The sequence below is a fragment of the Bos grunniens genome, chromosome 14 (genome assembly GCF_055505025.1).
Source record: "Bos grunniens cultivar Pamir isolate PY7600 chromosome 14, Bosgru_T2T1.0, whole genome shotgun sequence".
In the NCBI taxonomy this organism is placed as follows: Eukaryota; Metazoa; Chordata; class Mammalia; order Artiodactyla; family Bovidae; genus Bos; species Bos grunniens.
Window position 1 is genome coordinate 15,957,806 of NC_141178.1, and position 10,581 is coordinate 15,968,386.

At 43.9% G+C, this 10,581-nt stretch overlaps 1 non-coding gene across 1 annotated transcript; it reads right to left on the reverse strand.

The window, feature by feature from the left end:
* Positions 1-1,496: 1,496 nt before the first annotated feature.
* On the reverse strand, positions 1,497-1,600 carry LOC147359094 (U6 spliceosomal RNA). The gene has a single exon (XR_015141389.1). It is a non-coding gene; the product is annotated as a U6 spliceosomal RNA (small nuclear RNA).
* Positions 1,601-10,581: the final 8,981 nt, after the last annotated feature.

The following is a 10,581-nucleotide window of genomic DNA, read 5'->3' on the forward strand; positions in this document are numbered from 1 at the left end:
GTTGCTGCAGTCATGTTATGTCTTTTAAATTAAATCTTTCTTTCCTGCAGATTAGTGTTAGTCTCTCAGTCATGTCCGACTCTTTGCGACCCTGTGGACTACAGCCCACCAGGCTCCTTTGTCCTTGGGATTCTCCACGCAAGAGTAGATTGCCATTCCCTGCTCTAGAGGATCTTCCCAACCCAGGGATCGAACCTGGGTCTTCTGCATATTCCTGCATATGGTCCCCTGCAATAAATAATAATGGCAGCGCCAACCCTGCTTTTATCAACACTCCCAGTCTTCTCTTAATGACATCACGACATCAAATATTCACTGTGCCTGAGATGAAGCATTGTTTCCTCTTCCCCCAAATCTGCTCATGTTGACCCCTGTATCTGCTAGTGGTCTCCCCATCATTCCTGTCACCCCCAACTTGAGATCACAGGGCCTCTTTGCCTGTCCCTTTCTCCCTAATCAGCCCCCAGACCTGAGGCTTCTACCTTATCTGGCAGAATGACATTGACTACTGCCTGAACCTTTCTATGTGCCAGCCATGCTGCTAAGCACTTTACAGTTACTGTTTATCCTCATCTTACAGATGGAGAAACAGACTTTTAAAGGAAAATAACTGATCCCAAGTTTCCACAGTACGTGGCAGAGTCAGGATTTTGTTGCCAGTTGAGTCCAGTTGAGTCCATCTAAGCATCTATTTCATATCTTTGAGACATCAAGAATCTCAGAATTCTGTACCAGCCCTCTCGGTTCTTACTAACAAGGTTGATTGCTACTAACTGGAACAAAGACATTACAAGAAGGAAGGCAAGTCATGTAAAGCCATATGAAGTTTGTAAACTTGGGGTGGATTTTTTTACTTGAGGTTTGTATTACACAAGTAAAGCTGTCTATTTTCTATTTAATCAGGCTTAAGCATGTTCTGTGAATATCAGCTTTTAATTCTTATCATAAGGAAAGTGTTCAGCTAGGAAGAAAGATCAACTGAGGTGGGCCTTTGGGAGCAGTTAATTGTTTTAAGTGAGCGATTTCCTTTTGAGAACATTAGACACACTTTAAAATGCACTAGTTTATCTTTTTTTTAACTTCTTTGGCTGGGTCTTCGTTGCTGTGCATGGGCTTTCTCTAGTTGCAGTGAGTTGGCCTCACATTGTCGTGGCCCCTCTTGTTGCAGAGTACAGGTTCTAAGAGCACAGTCTTCAGTAGCTGTGTCTGGCTTAGTTGCTTCTCGGCATGTGGGGTCTACCTGGACCAGGGATCTAACCCATGTCCCCTGCATTGGCAGATGAATTCTTTTTTTCTTTTTTTTTAATTGAAGGATAATTGCTTTACAGAATTTTGTTGTTTTCTATCAAACCTCAACATGAATCAGTCATCGGTATACATATATACCCCCTCCCTTTTGAACCTCCCTTCCACCTCCCTCCCCATCCCGCCCCTCTAGGTTGATACAGAGCCCGTTTGAGTTTCCTGAGCCAGCAAATTCCCATTGGTGATCTATTAAAAATATGGAACGCATCATGAATTTGCATGTCAGCCTTGCACAGGGGCCATGCTAATCTCTGTATCGTTCCAATTTTAGTCTATGCGCTGCCCAAGCGAGCACTGGCAGGTGAATTCTCAACCACTGGACCGCCAGGGAAGTTCCTGGACTGATTTATCTTTCAAGAAGACTGTGTGCAATAACGTTCCAAGCATAAGTGAGTAGATTAGTGATGTAATGTGTTTACATTATCTTGGAGGAATAATTGGGGCCTTGAGACCCAACTCTCTTTCCTTCCCTGCCTGCCCCAGAAAACCTCTCTCACAGGGTCTGTTTCCACATTTGCCAAACAGAGGGAGAATATAGCCCTCTCCCACGAAACTCTAGGTTTTCCTCCGCCCTGTGAGGTTAATACACTAAATCATCTGTGTCCCTGAGAACCAGCTTCCTTGAACATCTTAGGAGTGAATCCAGGCCTGACTCTGCCATCAGTAAACTTGTGCATTTAAAAATAAAATTACATAAGGGAGTTTCCTGGTGGTCCAGTGGTCAGGATTTAGCACTTTCACTGCAGTGGCCCAGCTCAAGGAAGATCCCACAAGGCGGAAAGAAAATTGTATAAGTAATATATTGCAAGAAAAAATAGAAAATAAAACCAATAATTTATCCTTTGGGTCTCATCTTGAATGTCACTGCCTTCTAGAAGCCTTCTGTGACCCTCTAGTCTGGGAGGGATTCGTTTTCTGTTCTGCCATAGCATAACATGGGCATCCCTGATAGCTCAGTTGGTAAAGAAATTGTGTGCAATGCAGGAGACCCCGGTTCAATTCCTGGGCTGGGAAGACCCACTGGAGAAGGGTGAGCTACCCACTCCAGTATTCTTGGGCTTCCCTGGTGACTCAGCTGGTAAAGAATTGCCTGCAATGTTGGAGACCTGGGTTCGATCCCTGGGTTGGGAAGATCCCCTGGAGAAGGGAAAGGCTACCCACTCCAGTATTCTGGCCTGGAGAATTCCATGGACTGTATAGTCCATGGGGTCGCAAAGAGTCAGACACGACTGAGGGACTTTCACTTTCATACATAACATACCATAGCATCCCAGTCAAGGCACACCTTACATTCTGGTTCCTGTCACCTTTCTCATCTGTCCTCTCCCAGTAGATTAGAAACTGTGTCTATGTTCCTTAGTGTTCTGTCCCCAGCGCCTGGCATTTGTTTGGCAGATAGAAGAAGCTCAAACATAGTCACTAGAATAAGAATAGAATAAGCATAGGAGAGCAAGTAAAACCATCTGTAACCCCACCCATGGTGATTGTGACAAATTCTTAACAATTCAGGGGGACTCAAGCTCCACCTGGAAAATCCCATGGATGGAGGAGCCTGGTGGGCTGCAGTCCATGGGGTCACTAAGAGTCGGACACGACTGAGCAACTTCACTTTGACTTTTCACTTTCATGCATTGGAGAAGGAAATGGCAACCCACTCCAGGGTTCTTGTCTGGAGAGTCCCAGGGACCGGGGAGCCTGGTGGGCTGCCGTCTATGGGGTCGCACAGGGTCGGACATGACTGAAGCGACTTAGCAGCAGCAGCAGCAAGCTCCACAGAGACTACTTTTTTCCAGAAAAGACCCCTGGGGGAATAAAAAGACCTCATTCCTGTAGACAGTAGGAGGGAACAAAGAGAGGTCTCTCCACAGACCCTACCAGTGTGTTTACTGTGGGTTGGGAGTGGGGTGGCATCTCAACCTCTAGAAGTCGTAGAGGTGATGGGCAAAACCCAGCAACACAGAAATAGAAGGACTGATCTCTCAAGAAAGATTAAAGGACAGCTGAGATGAGGGGATAGATGACGCCCTGCTGCAGTTCACATTCAAAGGGGAAATGGCATTCTTAGCTCTATGCTTGTGATCGAGTTCTTTTGTGTGAATTTAATGCAGGAGGGCTCTGAATGAAACATTAAATCACTAGATGTGTGGCTCCCTTGAACTTGCTCCTTTCTCTTTCCTAGTAGATTAGTGTATTGTTGGAACAATGAATAACCAAGTCTGAGACCCTCTGGAACTCTGAGGACTTGGGGACATGAGGGAAAATTCCGAACAGCCAACTTGCAACTCAAGTCCAGCTGATACGTTCTACTTCCCGGGCACTTCAGATTTAAATAAAACCCCTGAAGGCCTGTGTGTGATAGAGCATGTTTGTCTTTCGGCCTTTACAAGAGTAGTCTCAAGATCCCATCAGGAAAGCCTTGTGCATTTCCCTGTGGCGGGGACCACCAACACTAGCCCAGAAGTCCCCGCCAGCTGGCAAGTCCTGCGGTGGAAAACAGTAATCAGAGGAGGAGTCCAGACTCCAGCACCGGTGTGTGAGAACACAGGAATAGGAGCTGAGGAACGGGGCAAGAGGCCCTTCCTGCCCATGTGCGACAGACCTGCTTCCAGGAGGGAGAGCTTTCCGAGAGGGGTGTGCAAACAAGGAAGAGGAGCAGTCTGTTTCAAAAAGAGATGAAAACGTGTTTATGTGAGGACCCAGAATTAAAACCTACCATCTCCCCATAAACCCACACTTTATTAAGATGCAGTTCACATGCCATAGAATTGCACGACTTAATGATTTCTTAATATTATCCAGTCATGCAACCATCGCTACAATCAACTTTAGAACATTCCCATTACCCTTCAGAGAAACTTCTCACGTATAAAGAATCACTCCCCTTTCTTCCCCCAAACTTCTCACCTCAAGGCAACCACTAATTTACTTTCTGTTCTGATGGATTTTCCCTGTTCTGGACATGGAATCATACAGCGTGCAGTTTTGGGTGATCTAGCTCTCACTTAGCTATGCTGTTTTCTAGATGTATCCATCGTGGTAGCACATATCAGCATCTCAGTCCTGTTTATTGCCAAATAATGTTCCATTTTAGTTATCCATTCATCAGTTGGTGCACATGAAGGCTGTTCTCACTTTTTGGCTATTATGAATAATGCTGCTAGGAACATGTGTGTACAAGATTCTGTATAGACATATGCTTTCTCTCTCCTACATACCTAGGAGTAGAATTGCTGGATCTTACAGTAACTATATGCTTAATTTTTGGAGAAGCTGCCAAATTGTTTCCCACAGTGCTTGCTCCATTTCATGTTTTTACCAGCAGTGTTACTAGGGTACCAGTTTGTCCAAATCCTTGCCAACACTTGTTTTTGCTCATCTTTTTTTTTTTATAACAGTCATCCTCATGGGTGTGAAGTGATGTCTTGTAGTTTGGTTTTTCACTTTTGTTTTTTGACTGCACTGCGTGGCATTTGAGATCTTAGTTCCCAGGTCAGGAGTTGAACCTGTGCCCCCTGCAGTAGAAGCACAGAGTCTTCACCACTGGATCATTAGGGAAATCCTTTGTGTTTCTTTCTTTTAATTAGAGTATAATTGCTTTGCAGTGTTGTGTTAGTTTCTGCTGTACAGCAAGGTGAATCGTGTACACGTGTATACATGTATCCCCTCCCTCAGCGCCCCTCCCACCCCCTAGGTCATCACAGAGCACTGAGTTGAGCTCCCTGTGCTGTATAGAGGCTTTCCACTAGCTGTTTTACACATGGTAGGGTATATATGTCAGTCCTAATCTCCCAATTTGTCCTCCCCTCCTGCATCCATATGTTTGTTCTCTGTGTCCATGTCTCTATTCCTGTACGGCAGGAATAGGTTCATCTGCATCATCTGAACCTGCATCATCATCACCATCTGAACCTTGTATAGGTTCATCTGCATCATTTTTTTAGATTTCACATGTATGCATTAATATACAATATTTGCTTTTCTGACTTAATTCATTCTGTGTGACAGACTCTAGGTCCATCTACATCACTACAAATGACCCAATTTCATCCCTTTTTATGGCTAAGTAATATTTGCACGTGAGTTTGAGTGAACTCCGGGAGTTGGTGATGGACAGGGAGGCCTGGCGTGCTGCAATTCATGGGGTCGCAAAGAGTCGGACACGACTGAGCGACTGAACTGAACTGAACTGAATATTCCATTATATATACGCACCATGCCTTTTTTATCCATTCATCTGTTGATAGACCTTTAGGTTGCTTCCATGTCCTGGCTATGGTAAATAGTGCTTCAGTGAACATTGGGGTGCATGTGTATTTTTGGATTATGCTTTTTTTCAGGGTATATGCCCAGCAGCAGGATCGCTGGCTTGTGTGGCAGTTCCCCATTCACATTCCCACCTACAGAGGAAGAGTGTTCTTGTTTCTCCACGCCCTCTCAGCATTTACTGGTTGTGGATTTTCTGATGATGGCCATTCTGACTGATGAAAACAAATCTAGGGGTTTCTCTGGCAATCCAGTGGTTCCCTGGCGCCTCAGCTGGTACAGAATCCACCTGCAATGCTGGAGACCTGGGTTCGATCCCTGCGATCCCCTGGAGAAGGGAATGGCTACCTGCTCCAGTATTCTGGCCTGGAGAGAACTCCATGGACTATTCTATGGGGTCACAAAGAGTTGGACATGACTAAGTGAATTTCGCTTTCGCTTTCGCTTTCATTCTGACCAGTGTGAGGTGACACTTCATTGTAGTTTTGGTTTGGACTTCTCTAGTAATTAATGATGTTGAGCATCTTTTCATGTGCTTTTTGGCCATCCGTATGTCATCTTTGGAGAAATGTCTATTTAGATCTTTCACCCATTTTTTGATTGGGTCATTTGTTTTCTTTTGATGTCTCTTGTGGTTTTGATTTGCATTTCTGTGATGGCAAATATTGTTAAGCATCTTTTCACTTGCTTATTGGTTATCTGAATATCTTCTTTGTAGAAATGTTTATTCAGAAACCTTGTCTATTTATTCACGTAAGTTGTTGAATTTAATTTAGAGTCCTTTACTATTCTATATACAAGTCTCTTATCAGTCTATGATTAACAAAAAATTTTCCTTCATTCTTTTCAAAAAATTTCCCCCAGTCTTTTCTTGACAGTGTCCACTGAGGTACAAAATTTTTAATTCTGATCAACACCAATTTAACTATTTTCCTTTTGTCATTGTGCTTTCAAAGTCATATCCAAGAAAGCATTGCCTAGTACAAGGTCATGAGGATTTACTTCAGTGTTTTCTTCTGAGAGGTTAATAGCTTTAGCTCTTATGTCTTTGATCCATTTTGAATCAATTTTTGTATGTGGTATGAGGTCAGGGTCCAAGTTAATTCTTATCCGTGTGTCTATCCAGTTGTTCCAGCACCAGTTGAAATTCTTTCCCCCATTAAATGGTCTTGGCACCTTTGTTGAAAATCAATGACCTGTGAATGTGAAGGCTTATTTTTAAACTCTCAGTTCTAGTTCAGTTGATTTTATGTCTGTTTTATGCAAGTACTGCGTTCCTTTGATTACTGCAGCTTTGTAGTGAGTTTTGAAATTAGGGATCGTGGACGCTCCTGCTTTGTTCTCTTTCAAGATTATTTTGGCGACTCTGGGTCTCTTGAATTTCCATATGAACTTTGGCATCAGCTCATTAATTTCTGTAAAGAAGCCAGCTGGGATTTTTGATAAGGATTGTGTTGATTCTGTAGGTCAGTTAAGGGAATATTCCATCTAAACAATACCAGAGCTTTCAATCTATGAATATGGGATGTCTTCCCACTTGTTTAATATCCTTTCAATTTCTTTCAACAATATTTTGTAATTTTCAGAGTATAGGTTTTGTACTTCTTTTGTTAAATCCTTTTCTAAGTGACTTATTCTTTTTGACGCTATTTTCAGTGGAATTGTTTTAATTTCATTTTCAGATTGCATAGAAATATAATTGATTTTTGTCTATTGATCTTGTATCCTGCAACCTTGCTGAACTACTTCCTTAGCTCTAATACTTTTTTAGTAGATTCTTTAGGATTTCTACCTACCAGATTGGGCTTCCCTGGTGGCTTATTGGTAAAGAATCCACCCACCAATGCAGGAGACACGGGTTCAGTTCCTGGGTCGGGAAGAACCCCTGGAGAGGAAATGGCAACCCACTCCAGTATTCTTGCCTAGAGAATTCCATGGACAGAAGAGCCTGGTGGGCTACAGTGCATGAAGTCACAAAAGAGTCGGACACAACTGAGCGACTAAACCACTACCACCTACCAGATCATGTCTTCTGCAAATATAGTCTTACTTTTTTCTTTCCAAGCTGGGTACCTTTTATTGCATTCTCTTGCCTTGGCTAGAACATCTAGTCTAGTGCTGAACAGAAGTGGTGAGACAGCATGTCTTTGTCTTGTTCCTATCCCAGAGGAAAAGTTTTCAGTATGTTAGTTGTGGATTTTTTGCAGATGTTCTTTACTAGATCGAAGAAGTCTCCATATACTTCTAGTTTGTTGGGTGTTTCTATCATGAAGGAGTGTTGAATTCTATCAAACACTTTCCCAGCATCTACTGAGATCGTGTGGTTTTGGTCTTTTATTCTGTTGATGTGGTGTGGTACACTGACTGATTTTCAGAAATTTGTCTAACATATTCTCTGCTCCGTGGTAGTCTGGAGTTAGTGGTGAAGCAGTGTTAGTCTGTGCCCTCTCATTAGGCCTGGCCAGAATGCCGAGCTGTCTTAGAACTTTTGCTTTAACTAAAAGAAAATTTCAGTTCTTTTGCACTTTGGTTATTGCATCTTCTTTTCAACATCTTTTTGTTCACAGATAGTGTTCATGTAGCCAGTAATGTTCTGGCACTTTCTGTACTTGGGAATTGCTTTGTCAATTCTTGCTTTAAATGAGACAAGACATTTCCATTGCTTCTTTTCAGAGTGTGCTCTACCAACAAAATATTGTTCACTTTATTGCATTACATCTTATTTTTCTCCATCATATGATTTATTGTGGCTCTCAGGAGTTCACTGCCTTATTCCTTATTCTTTCCACTGGACCATCTGTAGTGTTTCCCCTTCTGTTGGACGCCGGTAATAACTGTGTCCCAGTTATTTTCTCCAGCAAGACAGAAAGTAGAAAAGTTCTGACTTCTGATATTTTTGTTATTCTTGAGTTTATTGAGTTCTGCCAGCACGCTGGAGGATTTTATAGGACAGATACACATCCTCATTGCCCAAGTCTCCTGCAGTCTGATTTAACACCAGGCAACCAATGCAGACAGAGACTCAGCAATGGCAAAAGGTGAGAAGGCAGTTAGCTGAGTGTCACAGACACGAGGCTATTGGCTTCTAATAGCAGACTGCTTTGTGCCAATTCCTGGGCTTCAGGAGGAAAGAGGCAGCAATCTGTGTTGCCGAGAGATGCTTCCACGCACAGCAGGTCCATCCTCCACTTCAAAAGTGGAAACTAGTCTCCAGGGAGACGGGCAACATTTCAGCCTTGTCAGTATCCAAGAACACAAGTCAGATTTCCACTCAATCTTGCCCAAGTTTTAAGGCTCCCCAGTCCAGAGATAGTCCATCTTCCTATCTCATTTTTGATAAGCAGCCTTATCAGCCCAATTTCACAAAAGACTACTCTAAACTTCAGGTTAAAGCCATAGCAGCCCAGTCTCTTCCACAGCATGGCCTAGGGAAGATGGTAAACAAGCTAAAGAGGGCCTGGTCCCTGCCTTCTGGAGCCCCTGGTCCAAGTTCAAGGTCACAGCAACTCATTGGAGTCCACTTTCCAAGGTGGGATATGTTTATTTAGAAATCATTTCACTTGGGGTGATGGTGCCATTAGCCAGCCTGTCCTCAAGGGGACCCTCTGACATGGAACCTGCTGTCCATGTTGAGGGGCATCTGGAAGGAAGGCACGCCACCCCCCCCCGCCCCCCGCCAGGTGTGAGGGTGGCTCACCCAACGCTGGAGTGGAAACCCAGCCACTGCGTCTGCAGTGCTCCGCTCTCTCCCTTCTCTCCTGCTCTGACCAGTCGGCAGGTGGCCCAAAGGAGGGAAGGCTCCTCTCCAGGTGAGACGTCCTGCCCTTCTACTTGAGTGGGATGGGGACGACCTCCACCAGTTTACACAGGACTCACACATCAGGCCCCTTCGTGGATCACAGCTTTGTCATGGCAAAGGGGCTTGCATAACTCAATGAAGCTATGAGCCATGCCATGCAGGACCACTCAAGACGGATGTGTCATAGTGGAGGGTTCTGACAAAACGTCGTCCATTGGAGGAGGGATTGGCAAAGCACTCCAGCATTCTTGCCTGGAAGATTGCATGGACAGAGGAGCCTGGCATGCTACAGTCCGTGGGGTCGTGAAGAGTTCGACATGACTGAGCACACACACCCATCAACAGTCTCCTAGAGAAACACAGGGCAAGTGAGGTGACATCGAAGTTCTAGGTTCCTCTTCGTGTTCTGCAGAGCTTGCCTGGTATGACTCTATCTTGTCAACAAAAGCGATGTTTCTATTATCAATAAGGAAAAAAAAATCAGTACAAGATTTATTTTAGGCTGCGAGTTCTGTGAGCCAACCTGTCTGCTCTTTGTTTGCTTATGTGCTGGTCCTCTTCTGTTTGGTAGTCTCATTTTAATCTGCCCTCTAGGAAGGATTCTAATGCAACGTAAAACAAAAAGTTCTACTGTTTACAAGGAACAAATGAAACGGGCAAAGTTTGTATTTGAGGCTCTTCATGAACGTGAGGTCTGGGTCAAACGACTGCCCTCCCACCCCCATCCTTACTCTACAATAGACCCCCCTGCCAGAGACAGAGAAGTGAGTTGAACCCAGTATAGCTATCAAGGGGTAAGTCGTTTCAACAGTTACAGATTCTAACTAACTCAAGAGACCCGAGATCCTACACACCCCCGTTCCTGTCTGCTTGTGTGAGTGCCCAGGTAAGACCTGGAATCATAGCCCCATACTTTTTATGAATAAGGCTCTCTGCACTAAGCCAGTAGTAGAGCCTCTGGGAGAAAAGGCAAGTTTGGACTTTGCCTAGCAGCCTTTATTATTGTCAAATTGCATTCACCCCCAAAGGTAACTGAGAAACGAACACCATTGTTTTATTCTGACGATATTTCAGGATACTGAACTCACTTTTGCTTCTCCTTTTTTTTTTTTTTTCTGGCAGACCTGAAGATCATTTCACAAGGTAGAACAGCTCACTGACCTATTTGACTTGGCCCTACGCATACTTTGTACAGAGACTTCTGGGGAATTCTT